Source organism: Diadema setosum, chromosome 3 (genome assembly GCF_964275005.1).
Source record: "Diadema setosum chromosome 3, eeDiaSeto1, whole genome shotgun sequence".
Classification (NCBI taxonomy): Eukaryota; Metazoa; Echinodermata; class Echinoidea; order Diadematoida; family Diadematidae; genus Diadema; species Diadema setosum.
This window is the reverse complement of record NC_092687.1, coordinates 48,501,338-48,513,888: the sequence shown is the minus strand read 5'-3', so window position 1 is coordinate 48,513,888 and position 12,551 is coordinate 48,501,338. Positions and strand designations below refer to the sequence as shown.

At 38.0% G+C, this 12,551-nt stretch overlaps 1 protein-coding gene across 1 annotated transcript in view; it reads right to left on the bottom strand.

The window, feature by feature from the left end:
- LOC140226480 (uncharacterized) overlaps positions 1 to 11,717 on the bottom strand; it is a 29,372-nt gene extending 17,655 nt beyond the window's left edge. The window contains exon 1 of the mRNA XM_072306945.1: positions 11,345 to 11,717. The gene's annotated coding sequence lies outside the window, so the exon portion shown is untranslated. The remainder of the gene's footprint in view (positions 1 to 11,344) is intronic.
- Between the last annotated feature and the right edge of the window lie 834 nt (positions 11,718 to 12,551).

The window sequence follows — 12,551 nt, the reverse complement described above, 5'->3', positions numbered from 1 at the left end:
TCCTAACAATGGAAGATGACTTTATGACAGAACTTCTAACCCATATCCCATCAAAAGAAAGTTTGGATATTTGCTTTGGTGTGCCAATCAATAACAGTTCAGTCTTACTGTCATTTGCATGAGTTTGTTTAGCAGCATCCATTCACGTACATAATTGACACATATTTCCATGTGAGTGACGCTTTGCTGCTGAGCATGTGCGTCAGGTGTGAACGACAAATACATATGTGTGTCATCTGCGTAGCAGCGACAGGATACACCAGGAAACTTAAAGTACAAAGTAGTCGTGAAGAAGGGATGAGAACATGTATTGAAATTTGTAGGTGTAAATGACACAGAGAAAGGTGAATCGCAGCTATGAGGAATATCTTTTACGCGGTTCCTTTCCATTGATTTTCTTTGAAAGTAAGAATTACATGCATACAATTATAGTTCCCACCAATGCGCATGAATTTTAATTGAGAAAGAATAGCTAACTATAGTTTTTGCGAGACTCAACAGGGGTCGAATAAGCTAATGATGTCCACTCTAACCTCGCCCAAACAAACAAACAAACAAACATACACTGACGAGAACACACACAGAGACAAAATCCTGCCTGTAATTGAAAACAAAAGAAAAATCTGCCTTGTTCTGTACACTGAAAGACGATAAGTACTAAAACATGCATGTAGAGGTAGCACTTGTAAATGATGGTACAAATTGAAGTAGGCCTTCGAGTGGCATTATGTATTACATATAAAGGTATTACAATCTTTCAGCTTAATTGTTATTTCTTCTGAATTGCTGAAGCACCGTATGATTACACACTGTCTTCATTTGTAATAGCCCTAATTCATTTTCACGAAGTCATGATTGGCACGACGTACAGCTATCAAAATTAGTATGAAAAGATTGTATTAGAAGCCGTGCAGTGTGACATGCTGTTCCTAAGTCGTTTTGTTCACGCCATCATGCGTGAACGCCTTCTCTGCTGTTTTATATTGAAAACAGATTGAAAGTAGCATTTTATCACCTTAATTGTTACGCTAATTTCCACCACCATGGATCTAAATGACGAGATGTGATATATTCAGTTCTACCAATATCGATTTTTTTTTCTCTCCCTCTCGTTATTGTAATGATGTGTTGACGAGTTCTACCAAAAGGTTGCGTGAGTGGTAATCTTGGTATTGTTCCGTATCGAGACAATGTATTGATGGAGGATTACGTGTTGTTGCTGATTTGAAAGGCGTTGATCAGCTGAAAGGAAGCAATCAACTGTGAAAGTACCCGTACTCGGACTCCCGTCACCATAGCAGTTTCGCTTTCCTGTACAGGACGAGGCGTGGGGACAAGATCGCTGATTGGCTGGCTGGCTGACTGGCTCACTCATGCCCAGCGTCGGGACCGAACGCTATTTCGGCTGAATCCCGCGCACCAGTGTTCCCCACGGGACGTTTCTCGGACTTGATCATGCGCAGATGCAAATTTGCACATGGTATGCTCAAATCCCGGCCGCGTCGTGCTTGCGAAAACTCCCTATTGAATAGGCGGCACGTATCTTTGCAAAGTTTAATAGCATAGTTTGAAATCAGTAGCATATAATGAACTGAAGGGTACGCCTTTTGCAAAGCCAGGAGAGAGGGCTTCAAGGAAAAAAAATTGTCTGTATTGTGGACATGTTTCTCTGAGATCAACGACGTGCCCATAATGAACTACACAACTTCGCCAAACAAGAGAAATTACGAAAGCTGGATGTCAATATATGGTTGGTTTTCAGTTGAGTTCAAAACAAATGAAAAATGATATGCATACCATGGGCAGTATCTTCTAATGCGTCATCACTTTTAACCGTTGAGAAATATGTCACAAAGAACGTACAATGTACAAGTCAAGACGAAAATGTGGATTTGCAGCAAAATTTATCCTAAGAATTCACAGGATAAAAAAATTAAATGAAGGAATGTCAGGACAATACAGAAACTTTAACGAATGCAAGTAAACATGAAACAAATTATACTTCGAGAGTGTAACGATATATCAAAGAATCACAAGCAATAAACACGTCTTAACGATTATCTGGTCACTTAAATACACCCCACATAATCACACAATCTGACAAGGGCAGACGAGGTTGTATTTGGCCTGGGGAAGGGAATTATGATAAAAGTGTAATTCACAAGATTCCAATGTTTTTCTTCAAAATATTCATTTATCCATTCCTTTGTAACTGACCTACGTTGTGTCGACCTCTTTCCAGGAAGAGGCTATTCTATTTCTTGTTTACTTATGTTTGTTTGTTTGTGTGTGTGTGTGTGTGTGTCTTTGTTTGTGCGTGTGTGCGTGTGTGTGTGAGTGCATATGCTCTTTTTCGTTTTGTTAGCAGAGTAACAAATAGTGACGTTCCCTCAATCCTCTGCCTTTTCGTGTTCGTGACATCTTTCCCCGATTGAGTCAAAACAATATTCTTGATCAGCACATTTATCTTTATGTAAACCATTATTTTCTGTTGAAAATGGATAACTTTTGAACGAATTGTTCGCTTTTTCTCAAGCTTTAAAAATAGTCTGCTTTTCTACAGTCACTGCAGTCATAGGTAACCATGGTGTCTATAATAGCTGGAGTACAAATTTTGGAGGAACGGCTAGAATGAACTGACGGATTGACATTCCATGGGACCATATAAAAAACAAAAATTTAATGCAATTTAGCAGGTCACCAAATCAACAGCTGCAGAATGGATGAAGTTGGATATTTATGACTGGATTGAAGGCAGCAACATGAATTTACAGAACGTCATTTTCTGTTTCGAGAAAAAAAAACCAAGATACTTTATTACTTTAGATGTGTATGTGTGTGTGTGTGTGTGTGTGCCCGCGCGCTTGGGTAACTGAAAATTGATAAATCTTTTTTGTTTCATTATTTTGTGTGGGGTTTTCAGGGATATTGCCCCATGTGCCCCAAACACACACACACACACACACGCATTGTAACAAGTTATAATGAAAAACATGTTATGTTATGTTATGTTATGTTATGTTATGTTATGTTATGTTATGTTATGTTAATTTCATTTCATTTCATTTCATTTCATTTCATTTCATTTATTTCATTTCCAACAACATTTTCATACACAAAATAACACAACATCAATACAATGTCGTAACAAAGAAAAATACATGAAGTTAACAATAATACGCATGAAAAAAAGCAAGAGAATATTGAATCAAAACTAAAGTTGCAGGAAATGGAGGAGACATGCTAAAAAGTTAAGCTTGTATTTTGCAGTCTCCTCGTGGACAAAAAGACTAAATAACATCGAAAGGCAATTAGCTGGACATAAACGGTGCGCAACACATACAATCCTATACAAATAAACAAACAACAAACAAACAAACAATAACAAGTACAGTATGATACTATTTAAAAGCAAGCTATTAAAGCTCATCCAGCGTTAATTCTTCAATTGTTTGGATGGCGGCAGTATCAAAAATAGATTACAAACCGTAGCCCCCCCCCCCCCCCAACCAAAAAATACAACGTCACCTTCCGCAACGATAAAAGACAGGGAATCAATCCGAATACAATATCAGGGTATGAAACTTTAACTCATTTATTGAACTTACTTCTCTATAGAGGTTGTGAACTAATCTGCATGTTGCTGGAAATGCAACACGGAGCTGACCATCAATCACGCAGTTTCAGCCTCCGTTGCTATCACAACAAAGGTTTGTTTTTGGAAAGACAATGAGCAATTATCGACTCACGGTGCCCATCGCGGAAGTGTCCATCTTCTCCGGACATAACAGTGGGATCGGAGATCTCACTACGGACAGGTCGGGGTGTCTGAAATCTATTGTACCCGTACCACCTATTTTGTATATGCCGAATTCTATAGGCATTTGGTTGGCATTACATTCTATACCCTATTACGCTCTTCCCGCGGCCCTTTGGTGGGTTTGGCTGCGGCCTTTTCAGTCATAATCTCGCAGCCCTTTTGATCATTTTGCAGCAGCCCTTTGCACTCTTTAGATAACGCTTTCCCAATCGTTTAGTTGCAGCCTTCTCTATCACTATCTTTTGGCTGCAGCCTCTGGCTGCCCGAAATATCATGTTCACATAGGACTTCGATTAAAGCAACTGCTAATATTTTCTTTCTTCCTGGATTAGCGTTTGAATGAATAACTAAATGAATAGATAAATAGATAGATAAATAGATGAACAAATAGATAAACAAACAAATAAATAAATAGATAAACAAATAAATAAGCACATAGATACTTGACATGTACATTTTAACATTCTATAATAGTCACGCTATATACATCTGTTCATTAGCTGACCGAGAGAGTCGGATTCAAATGTCGGTAGATGCTAAGCATGCAGCATAAAATGTACAAACTGTATAGGACCTACCGGTATCATGACTTCGCTTAGACATGCTGGTTTAAAAGTGTAAATGTTTGCAATGCGAAATTAGTGCCTGCATCCGTCACGTCCAATGCAGGTATGTTTGATGTTGTTGTTCATTTTCTACATCCGCAGTATATTTGTATCCTCTTGTAATAATTTCGTACATACATTTTGTACACAAAATACAACCGCTTTGCCATAAAAACGATAAAAAGAAAACGACTGGTAACGCTATTCTATAGTGTGTATCCATACACACGTGCGTGACGAGGATCTATGGATGTTTAATATTAAACTGCCGTGTTGATATTCAAAGTCGAATGATAGTTCGACAGCTGGTATGGATTTGAATTATCTTCTGACATTGGGTGTTTTAACAGCACAAGATTGACGTTTTTATTGTTCAAAGGAAATATTGATTGAAATAATTTCCGCGATATGATACTTGTAGTTTGGAGTCTTGAGAGTTTACGATAAAAGAATTACGATGGTGAAAAAAAGGAGTTAGAGAGATTGGGAGGATTTCGAGAGATACTGATTCTAAAAAGTCATAGCGCGATCATGGAGGAAAAAAATAAATCGTGGAATCTAAGATCATAAAAAACTATACACAGGGCAACAATGCCGGCATACCTAATGAGAGACAAACCGCGAGTAAATACACACACACACACACACACACACACACATATATATATATATATATATATATATATATATATATATATATAATGTTACAAAAACAGCTGGATGTCATCAAGATAGCAGTATGCACATCAACTGCCGAGCCTCCTCAGCATCGCTATGCTGGAGAACAATTATAGAAGGACGTTCAACTGATTTGTCTTTAATAGCAAAAAATGACAGACAAGTGAACACAATACACACACAACATATCCACAGGCCTGCATGCATTTGCAATGCACATTCAATTCAACTGTATGCATCCGTTCATCAAAAAAGAAACGTCCGTATAGACATGCAAACAAAAATATGCACGCAATTATATCGAAAAAAAGTATAGCAATGAAAGGTCATGGACACGTGTAAAGCAGGGCTTATATCGATGGGGTCCAGTAACAAAATTATAATTATTTTGACAGAAATCGAAATCTGTATTTAATACATTTTAAACAGATTACATGGAAAATAGACATTCGTTTAGTTTGGAAACTTCAGTTTCATAAATTGACGTGTTATATTGTGCACCATGAATGTGCCTAATAGCAAAAAAAAAAAAGAAAAACAAACAAACAAACAAACAAAAAACAAAAAACAAAAATCAAAAAACAAAAAAAAAAAACACTCTTACCCGTGCAGGCCCAAACTCCCTGACTTCTATGCGTCATTACTGTCACTACTGGTTGCATGTGTTGTAATACATAAATCACTGATAACAGCAAAAGGAATAAAAATAAAAATAAAGTAACAAACCAACACACAAACACACGCGTGCGCGCGTGCGCACGCACATACACACATACACACATGTTACGACAAATTGATTAAAATTTCGACTGTCAAACCATCATAAAAAGCCCTGATTGAAATATATTCCATGTTTGTGGAAATAAAGATCGAAAATATACATCGTTATTATTTAGAAGATAAGATACACTGTACAAACATTGAAAGCATATTGTTAAATCACATGCTTTAAGTTTCATCTTCCTGGTATGGGCCATTTGAACCTGCATTCAGTATGCAAATTACAGAGGTGAGACGAACCTATGAGGTGACAGCGTTTTATCATTTTCTGTTTTGTGCTACCTACAGGGTTCAGAACTCTAAACTTCATTACTAACACTGTGTGTAGAGTTCTGTGCTCCAGCATACTGTTCAAAGACACTATTAGACGCTGCCACGAGAGGGCGTTGTTCTGAATAAGTTGTTCGTCACAACAAGGAGTTTGTTATTCATAAAAGGGTTTGCAAAACCCTAGCGGCGTTTTAAAAGGAAAAGCCGGAGAGCGGGCCACTGCGGGAATACGCTTGAGTACCCCGGCGTATTAACGGGCTTTTCAAAGCGCCGCTCAAAGGACCGCTGAACGGCGGCGCCGCTGTTTTCCTGCACAATGTAATCTGCCAAGGCGCCTAAGAGAACTGTGGAAACGAGCAGACCTGAGGCACCCGCACTCTCAAATGAGGACTAAGCGTTACGTGCTAGTGTAAATAAGTTGTTCTCATCAGATGATCAATAGATGTATTTTATGATTGGTTGATTGAGTTGTAAGATAACATGAAATGTGTGTAAGTATGGGATAATTCCAATAATTTCAAAAGTGTATGTTAATGTACAAAGATCTACAGTCAAACCTGCCTTAGCGGCCACCTCTCTATAGCGGCAACCTGTCTATAGCGGCCACTGAAAAATCTCCCCGAGAGAAAAGCAATGTTAAAGACCCTGTGTATAGCGGCCACCTGTCTAACGCGGCCAGCGGCCACAAATTTTGTTTCCCGCGGTAGATTTTAACCTGTCTATAGAGGCCAAAAACACGATGGAGCCGTAGCCGAGCCGATAATTCAGCGCGTTTTTCTGCTTGTTAGCCGTGCCAGTCATTCCTGCGCAATCGTTGCATTCATCACTTATTCAGTCACAATAATGCACTAGTGTTAAGCTTTCTTCATGACTGTGCACATGCTACATGTACTGTGCAACAATTAACTTCATAAACACCGGCATTGTTCTATGCATGATACACACATGTGCATACGTACACACATACATGTACATGTACATGTAAGTATATATAGATGTATACAACGATGATACATGTTACCTGTCTATAGCGGCCACCTGTCTATAACGGCCACTTTTCCCGTATCCCTTGGGTGGCCGCTATAGACAGGTTTGACTGTAGTTTGATTATGGTGTTCTAGTTCTATGACATTATCTATATATCTTAATATCATATTGACTGCCATTTCGGGTAGTAGTGTCAGGATACTAGGAGTATCATAGGAAGAGGTACTGGTGTTGTGTGAATTGATTATTTCAATACTGAACACAGAAGTTATTGTGGCAGTTTGTAAAAAGTTGTCTTCAGTTATACTGAGGAAATGTCAATTCTTCAGTGAATGAGGTCAGGTTAAATCTGGTGAATGTATACTTTCTGATGATTTTTTGAGAAAGTCGACGAGATAAGGAAACTGTGGTTAATGATTCAGAGAAATTATACAGATGTACGAAAGTGTATTGCGCTCATGCAGTCGTATTTCCAATGTGTTAGATCTGTATAGACCTGGATGTGTACATATTCTGAATTTTAATTCTTTTATGAGAAGAGCCAAATATGTTGAGAAAATATGTTGTAAAAGAGCTTGTTGAATTATATTGACATGAGAAGAGCCTATGAGTATGATACAGTAGTAAATTAATGTCTGAATGCTGTCGATGGGGACATCGACTTGTGGTGAAGGGGTAGTGTGAAGGAAACCCCCTCAATCTTTGACTAAATTCATTTTTTTAAACCCCCCCCCCCCGATTCATTTCTGACTTCTAAAGCATTAAGGGATATGTAAGTGCGATCTGAGTGTACACACACACACGGTACGACGAAAGTTCAAGGTGACCTTGTTTTCCCTGCAACGTTACTACACAGTGTACAGTGTATACATAGCCATGTATTGTATATGTACGGTGTGCGAAGACGGTACTTCACCCCATAAAAGTGACCTGATTTTTCTTAATTTCGAGTGACAGACTGCAATCTGTTTTTGAATTCATAGATTATACAGAGGCCCGTTGTTTAAAGATGAGAAAAGAGTACAGTCTTCCACGAGAAGACGAGAATTCATGTGATGTTCATGTGACAGCCATACAGATAATTCCACATGTGGGACTGGTATTTACGCAGTATAACGATCTCGAGTTACGCCAAATGTGAAATCCATATTCATGAGTGTTATAATAAATTGAAAGGGTTGAAGTTGTTTCTCACAACAATTATGATTATTAAGCAAGATATTTCCAGGATAAATACTAGTTTTTGTTATTTCAACACCAGATTCCCCATGGTATATTTGAATCTCCCGCAGTACAAGTACGATGAGTGCGCAATTTGTTACCCATAAATATTAATTAGTTCGCGGGTGTCGTATTACATAACATTGAACCAATGGTAATTTCGGATCGGCCCGAGGGTATATAAAGGGGTCGCCTGAACGAGAAAATTCGTCTTGTCGAGAGATAAGGCGTTTGGTACAGTTAGAAGAGAAAGAAGAAGAAAACAGACTACAGCCTCTAAACAGATTTAAACAGTTGAATTGTTTTCCCATTTCTCCCTACAGTTAGCGAATCCCCATTCAACGTGAGTAGAAATGTCCTCATATATTTTGCTGTTAGGATTATTGTCAGTGCATATAATTATACAGATAAGATATAAGATAGTAAGTATTTGATTTTGCAGTCAGAACTATGACAAGAAACTCTGTTAAATCTTTCATGGAATATTTTGATTGAGTGATGAAGAGATAGAATTTATGGAATATTTTGTTGTCCATTCTGTGTATTTTGCAAAGAAGTGGATAGATGACAGTACGTAAAATATAGCAAGTCAACAGAAATGATTAAGTCATGAGAAGTTTTGTATTTTGGTACACTTATACATTTACTGGGAATTCTCTCTTCTTTTCTTTTGTAGGGCTTTACACCAAACATTTCTGAGATCGTAAATTAATTAGCCATGATGGTCACTTACGTGCTGCGTTCAGCAGTGACGTAGTTGGTACGTTAGGTCAAGCGTACATCCCGTTGCATTATGCAACAAACAAATCACACATGTTATTGTAATTTCATAGAATTTTAGAGTATACATCTACCAGACGTACAAACAATCAAATATGAGAATGTAAGCGTACATCCCGTTGCATTATGCAACAAACGAATCAAATATGTTATTGTTGTCTAATTATTAAATGTACACACTGTTGCTTTATGCAACAACTACAAAACTAGAAATGTTAATGAGAATTTAGTGAACACCGTACGTTGCTTATGCCACAAAACAGAGATATGTTATAAACAGATGCAGCAACCAGATATATGTCAATGCTAATAATAAGCTATGTGATAGAATTCTAGAGAGGATATTCTCCAGTGTCGGTGTAAATTGTAGAAATTCCGGTCATGAGCGATTATATCAGTCACGGATACATTGATGATATCTTATAGGAATATGTGAGGTTGTCCGTTGCTATGTGATTGAGCTAGTTGGAGATAGTTGTTAGTTGTTCTCGTTTTCAAATAGTTGGTTTTCAGTTATTGAATTTCTTTTGTAAACAAATGACAAAAACAATGACAAGAAAATGCTTGTAGAGCTTAGTAGTAAGTTATGTCATGTCAGATGAAGGTCAGCTATTGAGTATCGTATGTCAGGAGTCGTGATATAAAATGGAATAATAATGGTTAGGGTTAAGGGTATCAGCTAGTAGGAATAAGACGTATTGTCGTTATGGATTTGTTGTTGCTTACTTGACAAGCTCAGACAGTGAGGGCCGAGGCCACAAGTTAGTATACGAACTGTGATTGCCTAGAGGAAAGCTTTTTATGTTGTTAGCCTGAATAATTGTCTATATAGGGGATGAGTTCCTGAGGCTGTATAGATAATTTTGGAGTTGAAGGTGTACCGGTTATTAGCTAGGCTCGCACCGACATAGTGAGTGGGGTCAGAAGCTAGGAGTGGTTATTTGGTTTTATTGCTCGGAGAAGAGGGGGAACGTGGATCTGGAATTTGGTATAAGGCAGAACGTGATGTGTGGGGTTACAATTTTATTAGGTTGGATACTTTATTGGCTGGGACGTGATGGTTTATGTAACATGGGTTACAGAGGATAACGCATAAAGTCAAGCTAGTTACGCCAGATAAGAACCAATGATCCTGGAATCATTGTGGAGCGCAGTTTGTCGGTTTAAGAGCATGAACAATTACATCGACCCAATACAACTCTAAGGAGTATAAATGTAGTTTTATTGATAGGGAAATATCTAGTATTATTATTTCAGGTGTGGGGATAAAATGACTGAAAGTATAGGAAGTGTATGGAAGATTTAACTTATAACAGATAGGGTTATAGAGATTATAAGGTATCCTGTAGTTATTATAAGGTGTACGCTGACATGGCTCTCATATTCTTGACATGGCTCTTATATTCTCGACATCGCTCTATCTCAAAATGTATATTATGTAAAATGAATCCATTATTGATGATTGTTTGATGGAGGATGTTGAGATTGCCTCCGGAATTAAAGTTCCGTTGAACTTTACCCAAATTCTCAGACAATGATTTATTTCCCTTGTCCGATACACACGTGAATGTGAAGTTGTTGAGTCTGTGATGTGATGTGCAGTGCTTGTAAAGTAAAGTCTAGTTATGATATCTGTGTGTCTACAGTAATAAGGAGTTGTTGGCAGAATTAATGGTGATGTAGAATGGTGCAGATTAGTATGGTACAGGAAATTAGTTGTTGGTTATAAACATGCAAGATACCAAACCACCCTCGTAGACTTCGAGAAAACGAACAGTCATCGATTGAACAAGTCGTGCTACATCTACATAACAATTCAACATCTACAGTTGATAGTTACCTAATTATGTAGAAACGCTACTAGGAGATCTATCGTTTGTAGGAAGATGTATGGATGTACAGTGATAAGAGAGCGAGGTCGTGTTTGTCATGTGTGCATTGAAATGTGGATTCCGTGTTAGTAGGCCTACACTGTTCTAGATCTTGAGACTGCGTCAAAGGATAACTTGTATGACGTGAGTGCAGTGTATGATGTAGACTCTATGTGCAGTGCAGTGTCAGTGAGTGATTGATGATAGCTACAAGAACACTAGTATCAGTACGTAAATTCCTTAATTTATAGAGAATGAATAGAATCCATAGCTTATCATAGTCTAGAAATGATCATTCACAAAGAGGCGTACAAATATCACAGTCTACTTACCATACTGAGGAAATAACACGATTCTTTGATATTCACGGTCAGTGGTGATCCACACTCCACAGTTCTGCACATACGCGTAGCTAGCTCACATGTGATGTACGAATCAGGGAATTCGCGCGGTTTGAGATCACGTGATCATGGTGTTGTAGCAGATACTCAAAACACTTGGCTCCAACGAACATGCTCAGTGACAATGACATTACCATCCACACGATCAGATAACGGCCAGACTCTCGTTAGTGTAACAGTGTTGTGATAACATTGAGAACTGGAGTAGTATAACACTCCTGAATAAGGTTTGTTAATTCCTTTCAAAGATTAACTGGTGGCAGCAATTTAGTATGATTATAGGTCTCCAACTCCCCATGTCACATTTCTATTAGTGGCAGCCAGAAGGATTCATTTCTTTCTTCCCCCCCCCCCCTCGCGTGACAATACACTACTTACTTAGTATGGATCGTCACAGAAAACCATATTGTCCTTAACTATTAATAACAAAATGTAACTATCCGTAACTATCCGAAAATATCTGCAAACTCTTAACTATCCGTAACTATCCGAAAATATCTGCAACTCTCTACAAGTGTTCAGAACTATTATGTGCCGATTCGTAAGAATATGAATATCCGCAAGTAAACGCAAGCATTCGCATCTGGTCGTATTTGTCCGTATCGCCCGCAATTTTCCCCGTATGTTTTGTAAAAAAATTATGCTCTGCGTCCGGCGTTACGTCCAAAAAAAGTCATTTTTCTGCGGACTCCCGCGGATCCTTTGCCGTCACTAGAAAATTTATTCAAAACATACCGGGAAAAATGCGGGCGATACGGACAAATACGACCAGATGCGAATACTTGCGTCCACTTGCGGATATTCTTACGAATTGGCACATAATAGTTCTTAACACTTGCGGAGAGTTGCGGATATTTTCGGATAGTTACAGATTGTTATAAATAATTATGGACAGTATTGTTTTCTGTGACGATTTCTGCTAAGTCAATGTATTATGACAGCAAGGTTATCACATATTGGACTGTCTTACATTGTACACTGGCATGACTGGGGAAAACTGAAATTGAATTACGTACAAGTTGTGAAAAATTCGTAATCCTTTAATTTACTTTACAGTGATAAAAGATATATGAAATTTTGAATTCGAGGTTTGAATTTTATTTGTGCAACTCAAATATGAGTAAACTTCATAGATGTT